Below are 22,363 nucleotides of genomic sequence, written 5' to 3' on the forward strand. Positions count from 1 at the left end.
GAAGCTTTAAAGTCATTGGTTGTATAATCTAAGATATGCTGTAAGGTCCAAATCAGGAGCCAGGGAGGTAGTCTGCTTTCTTAATGTTCTGGTTTTGTAACTTCCAAACTTCTCCTCTTATGCCTTGACTCTCTCTAGTCCTGTGAAACATTCTACTTAGGAAGGTCCTTAAGATCCTTCACCTGGGCTTTCAGTATAATATTTGCATATTTCTATTTGGTCTATATATGGTCAATAGAGCATAGTGGTCAGTAATATCATTGGAACTGAAGCTAGAGACGTATTGTTTCAGTTCCTATTCCTGCTCTGCCTGTTACTATCTGAACAACCTTGGTCAGGTACTATAACCTTCTATATGTTAGTTTTCCTCTTTTACCATTTCTAGAATGAATATAATCATAGTCCATCCTTCATGAACTTACAACACTTAGTTGTAGGCTTGACATGTGAGAACAACTTCAAAATAGTTATTACTATTTTCCTTAGAGTTTTGATTGTGTTGTGCTGATTTCATTCTCTCTCCATACCAAATTTCTTCATAGGAGTATTTTCATATCACCAACCAATGTCGCTTCAGACACCATCACATTCCAGAACATAATAAGAAGCCCAGCATGGGCGTATCTTCGTCCAGTTGCCTCGGAAGGTATGCAGGCAATTTGGACTTAAGCTACTTGAGTAATGAGAAAACAGAGACGAGATTGTTTGTAGTTCAAAAGAGGGTCAAATGAAAACAGAGGGAAGATCCAGGAATTATGGCAGAAGTTAAGGCAGGATGTTGTTCTGAGGCCCAGAGAATGGGACAGTTCTGGCCAAGTTGTTGAGATTAGAGCAGAAGAGCTTCTACTTCTTGCCTTTCAATGCAGGAAGTGTCACCTTCCTTACTCTGTGCTCAGTGGCAAGGTCTTTCAAATTTCAAAGGTTTTTACTCAGAAAAAAAAATAATAATGTGCCAATAATATGCCATCTCAAACAAGTAAGTTGCCTAACTCAACCTTTGTTTTCCCGTCTCTAGACCAAGGCTAGTAATTATCCCATTTAAGACTCAGGAGAGCTAAGAGTTAAACATGATGAAACCTGTAAAGAACTTAGCACTAAAAAGGGTCCAGTAAATGCTGGCCACTCGGCTTGCTGAAAAAGACTATAGTCTTTCATTTTCTGGTGTCTTGATGCCAGAGAATTTCAATGATTCTCAAGCTTTTCTGCCTCATTTGCAGAAAGAACCAAGATGTGTGCATGCACATATGTGCAGATACACACATACACACAACACAACACACACACACATATACCCTTCCCCTTTCTTCTGGAAGAGGTTAACTATTGTAACCGGTACAATTAGCCCCTTTCCATCTGATAACAGCCCCATCTAAGGAACTCACAACCCTTAATTAGAGGCACCCAGCAATCTTGTGAGGGAGAAAAATTATCTCTCAGACTCTACATGTGTTGGAATCAAGTTGCTCTGGGCTAACCTCATAGAGCCCAGGCCTGAGGAAGGACAGAACAGGATTCAGCAGTCCAGCCCCTAGCCCCTACACACTGCCTCTTCCCTCTTGCAGGGCTCCAAGGAGCTGACTAGAGGCCCTGCAGTTGTAACTTCATTATTAAATCATTTCTCACCGAAAGAAGAAAAGGACTCGAAGCTCCACACACAGTGGTTTTTAAAATGCTAGTCTCTCTTCAATAGAAATTGAATTCACTGATGTAGCCCAGGGAAAAGCGAACTCCTTCCGCCCCTTCAAATGATTCTTTCAGGCTAATATAGCAGTTAAACCTTCAGGTACATAATAGCATGCCGCTCTATTAGCTAAGGCGATTTTATTCTTCAGCTTGCAGCTTCTTGCCTGACAGTTGTCACCTAGACAACCATGTCTCCATGAACTCAGGAAGAGACTGGGGGGTGGCCTCTGTGGAGCCAGCCAGCCTGATACATCAAATCTTCTGGTGCGAAGGCACCATTCTTGGCTTTGCGATGTGGAACACACTAAATAATGCATTTGACTGTTGTCTATTCATCTTTTCCATTGCCACCACTGCAGGCCCCTCCTTGCCTGTGACCTTGAAACGCTCCCTCAGCTTCGGGCCTTCCCATTCTCCTGTTATCAGCAAATCTGGTTTGGTGTGACTGTGTGTGTATGTTTAACAACTTCCCAACCTTGCAGCTTTCCTAGCTGGGCTCTTTTTTTTTTTTTTTTTTTTTCCTGAAACAAAGGAACTGCAGAGGCGGAAAGTTCTCTGCACTGGTGTGTAAGGAAACTAATCAGACAAGCTACAGCAGGCTCTGGTGACTTAATGAAAGGATGCCATCTTCGTCTCTTCATACCTAGGAAGAGCTGAGCCCTGGGGTGTGAAGAGAGATAGCACTTCTGACCCAAAACCACAAACACCGTCAAGTCAGAGAAACCAAGGAACAATGGAATGATGTAGCCACGACAGAACAAAAGGCCCAATGTTATATTTTCCTAGCAGCCTGTGGATTGAAGATATTAATTACCAACAAATCCATTCAAGGGTTACCATGGGAAAGTTCGGAGAGCCTCTGACATCAACAGCGAGTTATAACGTGAGTTCTTCACACCTTAAGTATCACACAGAAGAGGGGCAGATTTGATTACAAGATGGGTGTATTTATAATGTTGGGGGGGCATCTAATTCCACACACCAAGTAGTGTTCACATATACGTATGAAGTGCCTGTGTATATTCCATTAAATGGTCAGCTAAGTATTTGCTGGAGGTGCATGCAAAGTGGGTGGGAGGGGGTAGTAGATAACTTGTGTAAATACACCAGTCCATGCAAGCATCCTATAAGCCAGACAAAACAACCTATTCTGTAAGTTCTTAAACTGAGCTGTCATGGTAACAGGCTATACAAGATAGACTGTGCTCTTCACCAAGTGTGTAGGAATCATACACACCGTGCACCTGGGGACAATCTTTATGGAGAATTGGCCAGTTGCATGCTGGAGCCAGGTTGCCCTGGCTACCAAGGGCTGACTGTGCAAATGTCCTTTTATTCCATGTTTTATGACATCACATTGCTCGCTTGAAATCTATACCATGGAAATAAGAAGCTACAAATCGGGGCTTTGATTTGTTTATTTCTTTGAAAGCTCATTTTCCAGCAACTACAGTAGTTCTGTGGTCTCCAAAGGTTTGCTTTCCATGGATTCTGTTATACACAGTAAACCACAGATCCAGCACAGGACATGGAAAGTCCAACAAATAAACAATTCACAAGTTTTTAGTTGCATAACATTCTGAATATCATGATAGAATCTAGGAACCACTCAGGACGTGATCAATCCATTTGTCTAGCATAAACCATACAGTATATGCCATGGCCCTGTCATCAGTAGCCACCTTAGTAATAAAGCCAACTGTCACAGTAGCACACTCCTTATGGTGAGCCTCATTTTACTTAATAATGGCCCCAAATCTCAGTGGTGTTTCTAACTTGGAAAGAGAAATACTGGAAAGTGCTTCATTTAAGTGAAAACACGGAAGTGAGGTGAGATATTATTTTCACTAGAGTATATTGTTACAGTCATTCTCCTTTATTATTAGTTGTCAATCTTTTACCAGGCCAAATTCAAACTTAAACTTTATTAAAGCCAGGCTCTGTGGCTCATACCTTTAATCCCAGCCCTCAGGAGGCAGAGACAGGCAGATGGATCACTGAGTTCGAGGCCAGCCTGGTCTGCAAAGCGAGTTCAAGGATAGCCAGGGCTACACAGAGAAACCCTGTCTTGAAAGAAAAAAAAAAGGCCAAAAAGTTTAAATTTTATAATAAGACTGTTGAGAAAAAGCAGAGCAGACAGAGCAAACAAAAGAAAGCCAAGTTTAGTATTATCCATGGCTTCAGGCATCCACCAGGTGTTGGAGTAGAAGAATCTTTCTTTCCAGTGTAGATACTCAGCTGATTTGGTAGGATGTTGGAGTAGACTAACCATCCTCTTCAATACAGCATATGTTAGAGTTCTCTTTCTGGTCATATCAGTTTGAATAAGGATGAGAGTCTGACCAACATTAAGACAGTCAAAAGTCCTTTTTAAAGGCATGGGATATATCATATCTAGATAGATAGATAGATAGATAGATAGATAGATAGATAGATAGATAGATAGATAGATAGATGCTAAATTATGCACACTTAGTATCATATACAACATGCAGTGTAGAAATAGGGAAATCAAGCTAATTAACATATTCATTATCTCACATCCTTGTCCCTTTTTTTGCTGTAAGAATACTTCCTCCACTCACCAGTTTTCAGAACCTGTTGCTATTAACTGTAACCACTCTGTTTACAACAGGTCTCTTAGATTTGATTACTCCTAGAAAACTTTTGTGGTTTTTGACCAATATTTTCTCAGCCCTTTCCTTGGCCAGCCCCTGCTCTCATCGTCTGCCTCTGTGAGGTCAATCTTTGCACATTCCACACTTCAGTGAGATCACATGCTATTTGTCTTCCTGTGCCCGACTTCTTTTCACTAAAGCTCATGCCCCGTAGTTCTGTTCAGATTGTTGGAAATGGACTCATTTTCTTCTTTGTAAAGCTGCATCACATTGTGACGTGCATCTGCACTGTAATTTCCATCTAGCAGTTTATCCACTGATGATTATTATGCAAGTTGTCTCCATGTCCCAACTATTGTGAATAGGACTCAGATGAACCTGCGAATTGAGTATCTCTTCATTACACTGCCTTCATTTCGTTTGTTCTCTAACATTTTTAAGCAACATCCCTCAGGGAAGGTGTTATTCTCCTCTGAGAAGAGAAGGACTAAGAATCACATAAGCCTTGAGGTGCCATCTTTTCTGTTCTTCTTGCTCATCAGATAAGGAAACCAGCACAGAAGAATGCAGAGTGAGAGGTATATGGAAGGTAGAGCCTCAAAACAGCATTCTTGGTGTATTTATTTTATACTAGAAGACTGGAGAAGCCAGGGTCCTAGTGACTGAACACACAGAAAGGGCAACTCTAAACTAAGGACCAACAGGAGCTAGTTATGCCCAAGGCCACTTTCCCCCTGAATTCTTTAGGGACTCACATAAATTACTTTTGATTTTTCAGGCTATGTTGATTTGGGATTGTATCACTTGAAACTCAGAGTTCTAATTATAAAATGTTGTCTTTCCTCATCCTTTCCTTCCTCCCATAGGAACTGGTTTATCTGTGTGCAGCAGGTGGTACCAGTGCATTGACCTTTGATACGCACTGTTACCATGTATCTTTATACCTTATTACCCTACAGTCCTTTCAGCCAAAAAGTGGGAGAGACCTGAGTGCTGCTAAGTTAAGACACATAAGGGCAACATCAAACCATTGACTAAAATGAATGCGGCCAGACTTTGGCTACTATGTGGGTCCTTCTTTCTTTCACCAATTTCCACCCATTTTCTTCCAGCCTTTCAACCCCCTAACACTAGACAGGAGAGAAAAAAATGATAGAGGGGAAAGGGGGTGATGCTATCATTAGACTACTTTCTGCTGATTAGAGGTGTCTAATTCTTTGGGACACGTTTGATGTTCACCATCAGGATAACTATTTTTCTTGTTTCTTCTTTGACCATTACTGCTAACAGCAAACAACCGTCTGAAACAATGAACCACAACTAACCACCAATCACCAACCTACTCCTCTCATAACACTAGCATTTATATACCCTCTGAAAAGTCCACAAAATCCCAAATGTCCCACAATTGCAGAAACCATTTGCTGCTGGCAAAATATGCCCCTGCTAGAGCATGAGGCAAATCACAGTCAGCTGCTGTGGGCAATCTGAAGCAGCCCCGTATCCCACATCTGGGATTAAAATATTCTTATACTATTTCTGTGTTTTTAAAGAAACCAAAATTCTCACTACAAATGAGATAATGGTTAGATAGCCTACATTCTTTATCCCTCAAGGGGAATCTGAAAGTCTTTCCCACACTACCTACCTGAGGTCCCTAGCACAGTGGTCTTGCTATTTTAGCCCATATCAGAGTCTATGAATTGACTTTCTTTTCTTCCCTATGTCACTTATCCAATATCTAATAATGCTGATTTTGGCATTTGATTCTATGGATGCCACATAGGGCCTATATGTGCTGGGGAGGCACTCTGTCACTGAGTCATACTCCAAGTACAGTTGTATCAAGATTTTTGGAATCAACACTCAAACATACTACTTGCATTCACATCCTTAACACAAGGTCTACTTCTGTGGAAAATCCAATCTTGAAAACTAGTTGCCCGTTCTTATACTCCCAATCCTTCTAATACATACATTCTTATTATGGGTTCTCTGTCAGATTGATAGTATGTTCCTTCTTTCATGGTGCCCAATGCCTGACTGCAGAGTTCATTTGTAAACAAAGAAAATGAGAGTCATATCCCTGTCCTTTGGCCATCATCGTAAATCTAATTTGGATTTGACTGTCATTTATACACACCAAAAGGTTTTCATCGGGACACCAATGAACGTGGAATAAAGCCTTTGCTAGTCTGTTGTGAGAAATTTATTCTGGATAGCCAAAGAGTCTTTCACCCTCATCCAGCTCCCTGCCCTTCACGTGATCCACTTCTACTTGGCACAGGTTAATTGTTCCCTTTAGCTAAGAGTTGCCCTGCAATTGGCAAGGGAGTCAGGAGAGGCCCATTCTCTGGATGTGTGAAACTTGGGAGTACACATGCTCACGGAGGCAAGCAGTCCAGTGAGAAAAAAAAAAAAAAACAAACAAAAAAACAAAAACACTCTCCTTCCTATCAGGCAACAGCCAGAAGAAAATAGGTGTCCTGGGCATTGGACTGCCAGGATTTAGAAACTTTTAACCCACAGATACTTATATTTTTCACATCCCTGGATTGGGAGTAATTTCCAAAGACTTTACAGCTCCTTTGGAATGGAAAGGCCTCTGACTTCATGGTGAGTAGAGAGAGTGGGGCTAATTAATTAAATTTAAATGAAAGCTTTTACCATATCAGAAAAAAAAAGTCCAAATCTAAAAGGCTATAAGGAGAAAATTCCAGGTGATTGGTGTGAATTCCAGTTGCATAAATGTCACCTGGGCTAGCTGTAGGAATAGTGGCAGGAAACACAGTCTCTGAGGACAGACTGCTTGACTTTGAATCTTTATTTCACTGCTTACTAGCTGTGTGACCACAGACAAGTTAAACAACTTCTCTGATCTCATCTTCAACAATGAAGTAGGGATCATAATGGTGTCTGGTTTGTTGGACTGATGAAAGTATGATATAAATTAGTATGGTTCGAATGTCTAGAAGAGTGTTTGATACATAGGAAGTAGCCCAACATCTGCTTTTATTTTGGTTATTGCCTCTCTGGATCTCAGTCTCTTCATTTGTTAATGGAGGATTCTCCCCTCAGCCTACAATTGGGGGTTTTGCTAGAACAAAATGATACAATGTCATTGGAATGGAAAAATCTGGCAAAACATAGAATGTATTTGGGTTATGATTAAATCAGTTGAAGCGTTTGTGGCCCATGCTCTTCCTCTAAAACACCCCCAGCTGGGTACTTAAAGGCTCCGTTAGTCTTGACTTCCAGGGAAGGAAACATGAGCTCAGGGAAAGCCCCTCCCATCTACATGGGTCAGACATATGGCAAGCAGCTGGGATGTATGCAAAGCATTCCTCAAATTAGTCCAAAGGCCCCACTGTTCAGTTATTGCCCCCAATGCAGCCATAAAACCAGAGCGCATAACCGCCAGCAGGTTGTTACATCCCCCCAGTCAGCGCTCGCTCCAGCCCCAGTCAGTGGCCCAGCCAAGGCCACTCCAAGTTCTCTGGCCCTGGAGCCACCTGTGTATCCTCTGCTTAACTCAATCTGCTGTCAAGAAGGAGGAAGTAATTAAATAGGGGACATGTCAGTCCCACCACAGGCCCTGGAAAAAGTCAATAAAATTTAGTTACCAGAATGGGAGCTGATTTGTAACCACTCTACCATAAACCATTGACGCACACACAAAAGATGTCAGTTTCGGGCACACAGCGAGCCAGCCCAGCAATGCAGGGCCCTCAGCACAGTTTCCTTAAATGGCTTCGTGGGACCGAAGGAAGGAAAATGAAGTGCTCTTTACTCCAGAGAAATGTGATGTGAGAAATGAAGCAAAAAGGCATCTTGTTTCCCTGATAACTCTCAAAGAGATTAAGGCGAGGCGCACGATGCTAGGGAAGAGGAGGCACATGCTGACAAGGACAGGACCAAATATGATCCTCCTCAGTTACACCAGTGCAGCTCTGGGAGACTGTGGATGAGAAAGTGGGCAATTAGACTGCCCTAGAGTAAACATTCTGTTGCTTGCTCCACCGAACTCCTCTGTCCACCTGTCTCACTGCTACAGGATCAGAACAGATTTGTCCAGCATTCACAGACCCCTAATTCCGAGGAGGAAGGGAAAAGAGCCAAGGAGCAGAGTCTGTGCAAACCAAGATTCTTGTTTGCTTGATTCCAATCTGCCAATGTACCTTGCTGTTTCTTCCATTTGACTTCCTTTCTACCTTGTCAATCATGGGGATTTTCTATGAAATCAATTCTTTGGCAAATTGGTAAGAAACTGCAGCTGGAAACCCATAGGTGAAGTATGCAATTCATCCAAGACTGTTTAGGAGGGAACACGGGATAGAGAAGGGAAGAGACGTTACAAGAAAGTCAAGAAAATATGCCAAATTATTCTTCCTTTATCCATTCTCTTCACAAAGACTCAGAGACCCTTCTCTCACTTTGTTTTATATATGTCTTTGATCTAAACATATATATTGGTGTAATCCCAAAGACAAAAGGCAGAGTACGAGGCCAACTGCTATAAAGTTCCTGGTTAACATGCACTGAACACCAACTGTGACATTTACTCCTCAGCTTTCCTGAGCAGTAGGTGGTAGGACATGGAAACTGCTTTGCCAAAATAGGTCACTATGAGCAGACCTTAAAGTTTATGCTTGCTGTTTCCAGTATGCTTTCTCGCCTTCCTTGTGCTTCATGATGAAGTAGCCTCAGCTACACATTCCTTCCATCTGATTGCTACCAGGTTTACCCACAGTGACAGACTGAAATCCTCCTAAAACTGTGAGCCAAAACCTACCCCTCCTCTCTCATCTTGTTTCTTCAGGCATTTTGTCACAGTGGCAAGGATAATCAGAAGCACGGGTATAAAGAGGTATTGCATAGACTGAACCCCATAGAAACTAAATAACATGAGCAAGATCAATGTCTAAAGAATGGTAGAGAAAAGATGTGATCAACCACTGGATACCTATTTCCTGTTAGCATTTCACATACACCATAGCACATGTGGTTTCCTGATGCTCTGCAGACTATGAACAATTAAAGTATTTCATTCTTAATACAGCTATGGATTGGGAGCTTTTGTTTCTGGTTAAAAGCTTAGGAAACTAAAATTTAGAAGCATTAATTGATTATCTTAGTGTTCTATTCATGCACATCATGACCAAGAAACAAGATGGGGAAGAAAGGGTTTATTCAGCTTACACTTCCACATTGTTGTTCATCACCAAAGGAAGTCAGGACTGGAACTCAAGCAGGTCAGGAAGCAAGAGCTGATGCAGAGACCATGGAGGGATGTTACTTACTGGCTTGCTTCTCCTGGCTTGCTCAGTTTGCTTTCTTATAGAACTCAAGACTACCAGCCCAAAGATGGCACCACCCACAATGGGCCCTCACCACTTGATCACTAATTAAGAAAAGGCCTTACAGCTGGATCTCATGGAGGCATTTCCTCAAGGGAGGCTCCTTTCTCTTTGTTAACTCCAGCATGTGTCAAGTTGACATACAAATCCAGCCAGTACACCTACCAAATGGAGTGTGTCTGGTCTTCTTAGCACATGCCTAGTACCTCAGACTAAGTCTCTATAAAGGTACATCACTCATGTACCCTCTTAGCATTACAACCTAGGAAACTTATACTTTCGAGACTATGGAAGTCAAGTATGGCAGCTCTTTCACTGCTACATCCACCCAACCTACTTGTAGAGCAGGGTGGTTTTATTGTGCTGTGTAGGATGCTGAGTGAATGACCTAATAGCATGTGAAGGGACATCACTGACATCAAAGGCACTATAAATTTAGACATTCATTAAGGCAGTTTTCTATTCTATGGCAGTAACATGTTCTAAGGAAGGGTGCCCTCTCATGATTCATGCAAAACCAATATCCAGTTAGTTTAGTCCCCAGTGGTATCTATTAAACTCTTGGCACTGATCTATCTGCTTTCTTCTGGTCCCTCTTAACATCTGTGTTACCAGTTTCCTTTTTTTCTGGGATAATATACCTAAGGGAAACAAGATGAAGGAACAGTGTGTTTTGGCTCATACTTTCAGGGGGATTTCAGTCCACCATAGTCAGGTAGACTTGGTGGTCCTTGGGTAGACGGATGCATAGGAGAGGCCACTCTGTCATGGCGGACATGGAACCAGAGAAACCAGGCTGTAAACAGATACTACCTTTAAGACCTGCCCAGAGTGACCTAATTCTGTCATACAGCTCCCATGTCTCATGGGTTCTATAATATTTCAAAAATAGGTCCATCATCTGCAGACAGCATTCAAACATATGAGTCTACAAAGAGCACTTGATACTCACAGTGCAACCAGATCCAAGGCGGGAAATACTTTCCATAAGAATTCATTTCTTCATTTGTTTACAGTTAGTTGTGTTATATTCAACAATATGCCTACAAGAAAATAGACATTGTGCAGGGTCAAGAAAACAAACATGGCTCCTACCATCTTTGGCTTTGAAACGATAAGAACATATGGAAAGTACTATGGGCTTGTCTACTTCAGTTGCTTTACCATCTCTCTCAGGCTTTCCTTTCCTATATAAGTTATAGAACTCAAATAATAACAAGGCAGAAGCAACAACAATATTTTATTTATTTACTTCTTAAAATTTATTCACTTTATGACCAATATTAGCCTTCCCAGTACCCCCCTCATGCAAGTCCTCACCCCATTCTACCTTCCTTTTCTTTATGAAGAGCAGAAGCCCCTCTCTGGGCATCATGCCTCTCTCCAGCACCAACAATTTTATTTTTGAACTCCTTTCCCACCGAGAATAGTGACATGTCCCAATGACTCAGTTCTGGCCAACAAGACATAAATAGTAATCAGTTGGGACTAGTTTTTCCTCTTCCTTCTTTCTGACTGGAATATAAAAACAATGCCTGGAGTAGTAGAAGTTATCTTGTAATCATGAGGGTTATGTATATTTTCTATAGATGACAGAGATAGAAAAGAAGAACAATCCCTGTGTTTCAAAATAGAGCCCCAAGATATGCTGAACTTCAACTGAAATCAGCCAGGTATTTTATTAGATGTAACCTAAACCTACTTTAACTAATGTAAAGGAGAGTTATCAAACAGTAATAAGAATAAATATACAACTATGAATAGTAAAGTGTGTCAGTCTAGAAAAGTATAAGGCTCCAGCAGGCTGCAAAATGCTTGACCAGGTTATAAAGGTGATGAAGGCTTGGCTGAAAACTGACATTGAATCTCAGTACCTAGGGGCAAGATGGCATATAGTCAAGTTATGCTGGGGCCTAGCAAACACAGAAGTGAATGCTCACAGTCAGCTATTGGATGGATCACAGGGCCCCCAATGGAGGAGCTAGAGAAAGTACCCAAGGAGCTAAAGGGATCTGCAACCCTATAGGTGGAACAACATTATGAACTAACCAGTACCACGGAGCTCTTGACTCTAGCTGCATATGTATCAAAAGATGGCCTAGTCGGCCATCACTGGAAAGAGAGGCCCATTGGACATGCAAACTTTATATGCCCCAGTACAGGGGAACGCCAGGGCCAAAAAGTGGGAGTGGGTGGGTAGGGAAGTGGTGGGGAGGGTATGGGGGTCTTTTGGGATAGCATTGGAAATGTAAATGAGGAAAATACCTAATAACAATATTTTTTAAAATGTGCAAAAAGAAAAAAAATTAAATAAATACCTTCCTTTCATTCAACCAAAAAAAAAAAAAATGTGCAAAGGCCCTAAGGGAGGAGAGAGCATCCACATTGGAGGTGGAGAAAGAAAGGCAGTGTTCACAACCAGTGAGGTAAATCAGCTCTGGGGGACCAACACTGTGACCTTAACCCCTTTGCTCAGTCCATTAACCAACTGGATTGACTCTCTACAACTAACTAACCAGTCAGGCAACACTGAAGGAAAGGAATGCAAATGGAAGTTTCCTAAGGCTGGCTGAAATGAAAAAGAAATTAGGGTTAGTCCTAATTATTCTCATTAGTAAAAGGCAAGTAGAATCCCCAGAGGAGAGTCGAGGTAAGAGTGCTATTGACAAATACCCAACATAATGAGTGTCTAGCACAACCTACACACTCAATGTTTGTTGAACAACCTCACAACTAATGTCATAGAAAGTTATTTCAAAGCGTAAAATGGCATATGATTCATTATGCCAAGTGCATGCTTTGGTTTGACACCCTTGCCTTTCCACTATAGTTTACAAAAGTAGATTGCCTTTTACATTCGCCTCCAGATCAAGACTGGGATTCTGTTCTCCTGTTAGTGAAGCTCGGCTTCTTTCCCCCTCAACAGAGAGGCATTATACTCCATCACACTTCATTCCTCCATGCACCAGTCTCCCTTCTCCTCCAGCATGCCCTGAACCTACCTGCTACTTTGGTCCCTGGCCTCTAATCAATTCTAGTGAGCAACCCAGTAAAGGTTTCAAAGGGAAGGACAGTGCCTGGCATGCTTGCTCCTGAAATTTCATCTCAACAGCTTGGTAAGGTCATGGCAGGGTAGTATTTGTACACTAGTGCAAGCTCTGAGCTAGGAGCATGTTCTTCTTGAGTGCCAGCAAAGCTCAAGAGCTAATCTTCTGTGATCCTTCCAGCAACCCTGGAAACAACGATGCTGAAGCACAAAAACTTTAAGTGACTTACAACCACATCACTCGCCATCTTTTACCTCATCCCTCCAGGTGTCTAGACCAGTCTAAGGACTGGGCTAGCACAAACTACTATAGATTTTCCATTTTCTTTTTCATTTCTACTCCTTTCTAGACTTTATCCATAAAATTCACCTTGAGCTGTTTGCACCTGCCCTTTTTGCTTACTCCAGCTACTTACATGGGCTCACTGCAGGGAGGTTGGTCCTAGTCTCTAGGTCATACTGGCCCGCTGGGGCTTGAGACAATGTTTAATCAGGACTTGCCCCTGCCTTATATATCTAACATAGCATATGGGACAAAATAAACAAACAACCCTCTGTGCCTCAGCTGAAGAGCACAGTAGATATGAGATCTGGGTCTGTAGATTCAGGGTGATGTTAGCTGCTTTGGTTGAGGGTAGAGTTCACTAGTGTCCACTAGGAAGGGGTCATCCTTCCAGCTCTCCTCACACTTCTCACTAGCCCCTGCTTTCTCCCATTTGTGTACAAAACAGTACCTCAACAATGGCTGAGTGTCAGTTTCTCTGGCTGTTATGATAAAAAGCCGTTAAGTCCCGTGGGATGGCTGAGCAGGTAAAGGTGCTGGCTATACAAACCTGCCAAAATGAGTTTGACCCCCAGAATACACATAAAAGCAGGTGGAGGGAACTGACTCTACAAAACCTATATATTGGGTGGCCTGTACTTTACATCTCACAGTTCAAGAGAATAGGAAGCTCAAGATCAATGCTGGCACTTTGATACACCATGGTACCCTAATATCTACCCCAAATGCCCTTTTCTTGCTGTATCCAAACATAGTGAGGAGAGAGAAATGGATCTCTCTAAGATTGCTGGTATCCAACCTTATGTCATTGTGATATGGAGTCATTTGCAAACCTGTTGGGCTGCATTCCTAACTGTGCTGGAACAAATATTTTGCAAGTTGAACTGCATAGAGTAGCTTCTTGAAAATATTAATAATAGGGATAAAGGCCTTAACCCTTATGCTCTAACTATCCTTCTAAGACTCCCACCTCCTAAATGCGATCATTTGAAGTGGCAGGATTTCAACACTGGAATTAGGGGGATAGAGATATTAAGATAGCACAGGACACTATCTCAGTGAGTTCCTTGCAGCTCTAAAAGTCCCAGAAGGAATGGGGTGACCTCTCATCTGGCTTCTGTTGAGATTGCATGCCGTGATTATTGTATTGTTGGTCCAATCAGTGGACAGAGATGGACTAGTGAAAACCTTCCCTAACCTCCCCACTGATTTCCAAAGTGTGGGATCAGGGAACGGAGATGACTGGGAGCAAAGGTGTTCCTGATAGACTAGTCCTGTCATTCCACAGAATGAAGCCTGGTGATTGCAGGGTGGCAGTGACACAGGCAGGAAGGTGACACCAGTGTTTGTCTTCATAGCATGAGAAGCCTTTCCAGTTGAGGAAGGAAGCTGACCTCACAGTTGCATAACACAAATGCAGAAATCAAACTGTTGCTAGGCATTTATCATGTGTCAGGCATGATGTTAACCTGTTTTGCAGGGATTCTTCCATCTCTTCTAACAAGCTCATAAAATCATCAGTATTGTCTTTTCCTGTGGTTGAGGAAATAAAAGTGAAAAAGACAGTCCTCAAGATAAAATATTGTTGATAAGTGGTAGAATGAGCTTTTGAACTCACAAATTCTGACTTCAAAATAGGAGTTCTTGTCTTCCATGCTACACATTTTGTGATACAAAAGGCCTTAACGTATTAAGTGTTCTGAATACAAAACTTCTCTTGCAAGAATATGAAACCCAAGCAATGGCGATTCAGGAAGACATGAAGTATAGAAAGTGTTGGATTAAAGACAGGGTATGTTTACACTAACAAAGAACCTCAAGTCCCAGAAACTTCACATTAGTCCATTTCCTGTTTATACAAGAAAATAGTTGAGGAATACCTACAAAATAGCTTTGTTTATTTAATCATTTCAGAGACTATGAGGCTCCATAGATCTCCTTGTGAGGAGGCCACCCAATCCAGAATTTTTCTGGATTCAGTTCCCTCCACCCACTTTTATGTAGATCCCGGGGACTAAAACTCATTTCAACAGGCTTTCACAACTAGCACCTTTACCTGCTGAGCCATACCCTTACAGGTACATGTAAGGCCATATACTTGTAGAGACAAGTGTATGGGCATAAAGAATAATGGGGAAAAATAACATAGTTTACTATACAGAGAGCGGCATAGATCTCCTTGTGAGGATGATGAACAGCTCGTGGTAAACAAGTATATATGGAAGAAACCATATGAGAAAGGAAAGCAGAGAGATTCAGGATTGGGCTTTTCTTCCTCCCTCCCTCCCTCCCTTCCTCCCTCCCTCCCTCTTTCATTTTTTCCTTCCTTCCTTCCTTTTTCCTTCCATCTCCCTTCTGTCTTCCTAGTAATTTACTGTCACAGGAACTAAATAGGAAATACCTTAATCACTTAGAAATATATTCATCACTTCTGCAAGCCGTGTTCCCCTGTCACCTACCCACCTTCTATTCTATCCCAGCTCTTAAAGAATCAACCACCTCTCAATACTTCCACAATCTCATAAACATGTGACAGGGAGCCACAGGAAGGTGGGGCAGGCAGGGATTAGAGGCAGCCTGAATGCACTTGCTGAATATCTAAAGAGTATCGTGAAAATGTAAGGGCTGTCTGGGTTCACTGCTAGCCAGATGTGCAAGGATTGAGCAGAAGGGCAGGCTAGAGTACAGTTTGAAATTTGACATATTCATGGTCGTATACTAGAATAAAATTCAAAAAGGCAAGTACATGGGCATAAAGAATAATAGGGACAAGCAGCATAGTTTACTATACTGAAAGCTCCATTTTAAGCACTTATTTTAATATAACAGCCCTTTGAGGAAGATCAACGGTACTTTACAAAGGAGAAAAACTGAGGTAAAAAGTTTACTGAAGAATGTGGATGCTCACTACTGCCTTGTAACTCCACAGTGACCAGTGACATTAGAATCACTTGGGAACTTGACAAAAATGCAGTCTCATGCCCAGCTCACACCCATGGGTTATTCAGCTTCTATTTTAACAAGGCTTCCAGGGGATTATGGGCCTTTCAGAATCTGAAAAAAAATGTTGGACTAGGGATACAGCTAGGGGTCTTCTTTATTCCAGATCATCAATGGCATCCTTTTCAAGAAACGAGAGTCAGCCAATGCTGAGTTGGGCATCTGCTGAGCTCAGCTCTTCTGGACACAACACCTGCCGTTTCCAAAAACATGGGAGTAGGTAAGGAGCATATACTGTGGCAGAAAAGTATGTTTCCCAAAGGGATGGGCTCATGAACGTCGTATACACATTCTATTCTTCATTTCTACTTTTTCTTACTCCTGACCTTAGAACAAAAGTGACAAAGACAAAATCCCCAATCTTGTGAGTCCCACTAGTCCAGTATGGCTTGGGCTCATAAAACTACAGATATTCTTGCATAAAATAGACATATGTATGAAATTGAGACAAACTTTAGGGATGCCACAAGGAATCAATAAAGTAATTTATACAAAGTGCTCAGGGCTAAACACAGAGTTTGTAAATGTCTGGGGACAGGCAATTATAGTTAAGGCTTATAATTCCAATCATAAAACTTTTCTAGGTATCTTGAAATTTGCTGCATAACAAATTGCTAATGAAGGCACAATTGCTAATTAGTCCAAAATCTGTTTTTTAAAAGAAAAAAATCCAAGTGGGAGACTCCCCTTTTCTCCAGATTAGAGAAAGATCTGGAGAAAGAGCTTCCCTTTGGAAGAAGAGTTCAGAGAAGTTGTCTTATAAATTACAGAGCTGAAATGGTTTGCCTACACATTGTTTCTCTTTGTTACAATGTTGCTGTGCTTCATTGTTTCGCTTAGACCCTTACAAACTCTACAAGACAGAGTTAGTGTTCCCCTACCCCACAATTCATGTCAGTGAGCAATTTAAATAAAAGAGAACTAGGATCTAGGGTGTGCGACTGGTAAAATTTTAACAAAGACTTTGCTGGGTCCCTAAATACTTTTCCTTCTCTGTTACTAATTATGTATACTGGATAACAGAGGTTTGTTTGTTTGTTTGTTTGTTTGTTTGTTTAAATCTAATCTGTATCTGTATCAACAGGAAATCACAAATACATACACTGTTGCACTATTTTACCCAAACAGAAACCAAACAACTTTTAACCATTATCATGAGCTTTCGCATCTATGGGCTGATTTGTTACACACCAAAAGCTAGCTAGTACAAACAGCAATATTCCACTATCAGTGGCTCTGATGATTGATGACTGTCACTAGTTTTTGTTTAACTATTCTTCTTTTTCACTTAGAATCCTGAAAAGCCATTTGACACAAACACACATATGTGCACCCCTAGAAGGCCCAAAAGTTTACACATCCCTTGGCTTAAACTTAGAGGAAAAAAGGATACTAGCTTTGTTTTTGTTTGTTTGTTTGTTTGTTTGTTTGTTTGTTTGTTTTTTGTCTTTTCAGACAGTCTTGGTTTGTAGTTCAAAATGACCTTGAATTTACAATCTTCCTGCTTCAACATTTCAGGTGCAGGGATTACAGATTCGTCAATAACTGATAATTAACAATTAGTTCTACTTAAGGCTTTTCACTTAGGTTCACAGGCATGAAGGAAACTGCCCACCACCCAAATGAGGCAGGAATATGTATATGTAGGAATACCAGCTGACTCAAAAGCTGGAGGTAGTTACTCAGAATTCAATATTCCAGCAAGGAAGTATATCTCTTCCCAGAGCCTTTAGTCTCTGGCATTGGCACTACCAAACCCCACCTGATTTTCCAAGAGGGAGTTGGCAGCGGATGACTAGGAGGCGCCCAAACACACTGCTAGAGTCCTGTTAATACCTAGAGGCTTTCAGGTGAGCCATTTCTATGCTTTGGTGACAATCATTACAATATCTGCATCTGACCCATTATGCAAAATGTGCTGCTTCATGCTACGATAAAATAGAAGGGAAAGAACGTTTGGGGAAAGTTTAAAAAAAAAATAGCTAGCTCAGCAGATGACCAGAATTATGGAAGTAACAGAGCCTGAACCTGGCACTGGCACATACTATGCCCTCACTAAATGTTTGTTGACTAAACAACGGTACTGCAGCCTGGCCACAGAAACAGAACTTCATCCCTGTTTTCAGGTCTTGATGCAAATGTTCTTGGCTCTCCTTGCTGAAGCCTGGCTTTCATTCCAAGGTCAACCCTGACTGTCAGATCTTAAATGTCAGCACAAATGATTTGTGATTACCTTAGAAACTGAGATGTGGGCCAGGAGCTTGCTCTTCAAGTGACTTTGGCCCAGATGATATCAAATGAATTAGTGCCCTCAGTCTCAATGGAACCTTCTGGTAGCAACAACTTCCCATGCTATGGCAGGAGTAAATTTACACAATGCCCTGCATCCAAGCAACAGCTTACATGTGTGTCCACCTTTTTCTCATTGCCCTATACAAGATTTCAAATGCAGCATTTTTTTTTGAACTAACAAGCAACAAAAAGAAGGACTCTTTTTAAAGTGTTCTCCTGGCAGCCTCTTTTGACCTATGCATAGCATTCGGCTTAATGTACATGAGCAATAGATTTAAATGGTAAGAAGGTCGTACAGTGTCAGTTTAGCCCACAAAGTAGGCATGGGAACCTGCAGACAAATTGCAGCCAAGATTCTGGCCAAATGAGATTGTAAGATGGGCATGCCAATTCCAGAGAATGTATATTTTCTGGATTTATAATACAATTTGGAAAAATGAGAGATCCTGTCATTACAAATTCAATATAGTTCAGGAGATTGGGTAAGGAAGGAGGGAAGTGGGAGTATCTTCGGGCAATTTATCAAACTCAGTGTCCCTAATGCTCTCCTTGTGCAACCAAGAGTAATCACAGTAGCTTCCAAGAACATGTTTGCAATCTTAGGAAGCAACCAAATAATGTCCATTCAACAATTATGCATTTATAAGTTATCTTTAGCTACTGAAAAGAAGGGTGGGCAGGACAAGAGTTCACAAGGAAAGTATTAGGGTAAAAGTCTGCATAAAGGGTTTGCCTGGGTAATTAAAAAGAAACAAAACTCCAGACTCTACGGACAGACAGCAAAGAAAAGGACCTCTCAAATAGGCCTAGCAACAATGGCCACTCAGGCAGGGATGCATTCAGAATTCTAGACACAAACTGATCCCGAATGAAACTCATTTTAAGTTCTCTCCTATTATGTGAAAAACAAGCAAACAAATAAACACACAGAAAAGTTGACCAAACTGTACAGGAAACCCTCCCCTACCCGATGACTAGGTTATGAAATGGACATTCAATTTCTTGGCCATCCATCAGTCCATGTTATATTGAGGAGAGTTCCAAAGTGATTTGCAGGCACAAATTTACTTCCCCTCAAATACATCTGTATGCATACCACTAACTGAAGTTCAATATTGGCTTATGGCAGTTTTGTCTCTTGAGGTTAAATTAACATACAATTAAACATATGCTCTCCCATACATCTTAAGTTTGCCAGTTGGTATAATCAAACAAAGATATAAAACTAACTGGTCAACCCAAATCCTTATCAAAATAAAGGCTATCAGTCAGAAAGTTGCCATATCCCTATCCAGTAAATCTCTGTCCCTAACCATCAGAGTTCATTACTTTTCTATTTTTTTTCTACTGCAGGATAGTTTTATAAGTTCAAAACTGACCTGTGTTATCACTGCACATCATTCTTATGCAAAATCTCTATTGTTCACATGGCTATTTTCACAATTTATTTATACTGTTGTATTTATCAGTAACTCGTCCCTTCTTATTGTTGAATTGTGTTCTATTGTTCGATCTGTCAGAGTTAATTTGTAGATTTACCCATGGTCTGATTTTCCAGTTGTTTTCTTTTGGTCTATAATGAACAGGTTTGGATTGATGGAACTGTATTGATTTATAGGTATAAGTAAAACAAGCCTATCAACTCATATTTTACTTTTTCTACTATCATGTGGTAAACACTGTCAAGTGGCATTTGTTAATTTCAAAATTTTTATTATTATTTTGTGTGTGCATCACGGGTGTGTATTGCCCCAGAGTATGTATGTATGTATGTATATATATATATATATATATATATATATATATATATATCAAGATCAGAAAAGAACTTTGTGGAATCTCTTCGTCCAGCTTTTTCTAGATTCTTGGGATGAAACTCAGGTCACTGAGCCATCTGGTCAACCCTCAAGTGACATGTTTTAAGTATCAGACCTTAGACTTGAAATCCCTAAAAATCTACAGTCTCATCTGTTTCATATTCAACTTGTATATAGGTTGTATTGCTTCATAAAGAAATAAAATAAAGCTCATTTCATAAGGGGAAATGATTTGTTCTTGTTCTCACCTGAGATGGAAGATTTTATACACACACACACACACATATATATATATATGTCTTATCCTTCCCAAGGAAAATAATCTTAATGTCTTAAATGCAAGCCCAGCATCCATGAGATCACAGTTTTCCATTTTCTTCTGCAAGAGTCTTCTGTTCTCTCAAAAATATGTGTGATGGCAGTACATTTAGCTCCATAAAGACAGTGCCAGGGCAAGCGAGAGGTGGATGGGCACTGGGCGACTCAGTGCCTTGTGCAGGAAAATCAACTAAACATGTGCAAAGAAGATCCTAAGAAGCCGAGAGGCAAAATGTCATCATATGCATTCTTTGTGCAAACTTGCCGGGAGGAGCACAAGAAGAAGCACCCGGATGCTTCTGTCAACTTCCCAGAGTTCTCCAATAAGTGCTCAGAGAGGTGGAAGACCATGTCTGCTAAAGAAAAGGGGAAATTGGAAGATATGGCAAAGGCTGACAAGGCTCGTTATGAAAGAGAAAGGAAAACCTACATCCTCCCCCCAAAGGGGAGACCAAAAAGAAGTTCAAGAACCCCACTGCACCGAAGAGGCCTCCTTCGGCCTTCTTCTTGATCTGTTCTGAGTATGGCCCCAAAATCAAAGGCGAGCATCCTGGCTTATCCATTGGTGATTTTGCAAAGAAACTAGGAGAGATGTGGAACAACACTGCAGCAGATGACAAGCAGCCCTATGAGAAGAAGGCTGCCAAGCTGAAGGAGAAGTACGAGAAGGATATTGCTGCCTACAGAGCTAAAGGAAAACCTGATGCAACAAAAAAGGGGGTGGTCAAGGCTGAAAAGAGCAAGAAAAAGAAGGAAGAGGAAGATGAGGAGGAGGATGAAGAGGATGAGGAAGAGCAGGAAGAATAGGAAGATGATGAAGAAGATAATGAATAATTTGGATCTAGCACAGTTTTTTTCTTACCTATAAAGCATTTAACCCCCTTACACAACTCACTCCTTTTAACGAAAACAAAAATGTAAAAAAAGAAATATGTGTGGTTAAGAGCATGTACTTACTGTTCATGTAAAGAATCTGGTTCAGTCCCCAGTATCACAACAGATGGCTTACAACTGCCTTTAACTCCAGTTCCAGGAGCTCCAGTGCTCTCTGGCCTTAGTTGGCACCTGTATACATATGATACACATATACTCATTGCATGTACACAGACATTAATCAAACGTAAATAAATAAATCTGAGAAAATAAATGAAATATGCTTGGTGTGAATATGTACACCTGTAATCACAGCACCTGGAAGATAGGAGTAAGAGCATCGTGAGTCAGGGCCAGCCTTGGCTACCCAGCAAGTTCCAGGCCATCCTAAACTACATGGGAAGGCACTCTTAAAAACTAAAACCAGGGCTGGGAGGAAAGCTCAGCAGAAAGGGGCTCTTGCTGCAAGCTCGTCAGTCTAAGTTCAAACTCTAGACCTCATAGGGTGCAAGGAATAAACAATTCTCCCAAGTTTTCCTTGCAGTACACACACACACACACACACACACACTACAAACACAAATAAATATTTAATTTAAACAACAACAAAAATAAATAAATATCTTTATCATCATTATAATCTCCTTTTCATATCAACTCATTACAAGACTGTTACTGATCTCAATGAGAGATTAAATAAAATGGGCATATGGGGGGATGAAAAAATGACTCACCAGTTAAAAGAACATATATTTCTCTTGCAGAGAACCAGAGTTTGTGTACCATCACCTATATTGCATGGCTCACAAACTTCTAAAACCACAACCCCAGGAGCACCCAATGTCTCTGGCCTCTGCAAGTCCTTATACTCATGTGCACATTCCTACATACAAATAAAAATAGAGTTCATTAAAAAAAGAAAAGAAATGTTCATCCCAGGTTCTGGAAATAAGAATTTTCCGTGAAAGGGTAGAAATGTGGAGGAATCTAAAACAACCAAAAAGAAACTGGGGGATGGAAACAGAGGATGGGTAGAGCAGGAACCTAAGATATGGGAGAAAATGAAAGAAAGGAGG

The 22,363-nt window shown here is 41.0% G+C and overlaps 1 pseudogene; it reads left to right on the forward strand.

Annotated features, from left to right (window-relative positions):
- The first annotated feature begins 20,610 nt into the window (after positions 1-20,610).
- On the forward strand, positions 20,611-21,248 carry LOC110287229 (high mobility group protein B1 pseudogene; annotated as a pseudogene).
- The last annotated feature ends 1,115 nt before the right edge of the window (positions 21,249-22,363 follow it).

The sequence above is a fragment of the Mus caroli genome, unplaced genomic scaffold (assembly GCF_978045245.1).
Source record: "Mus caroli unplaced genomic scaffold, Mus_caroli_1 scaffold_5, whole genome shotgun sequence".
NCBI classification, from domain to species: domain Eukaryota; kingdom Metazoa; phylum Chordata; class Mammalia; order Rodentia; family Muridae; genus Mus; species Mus caroli.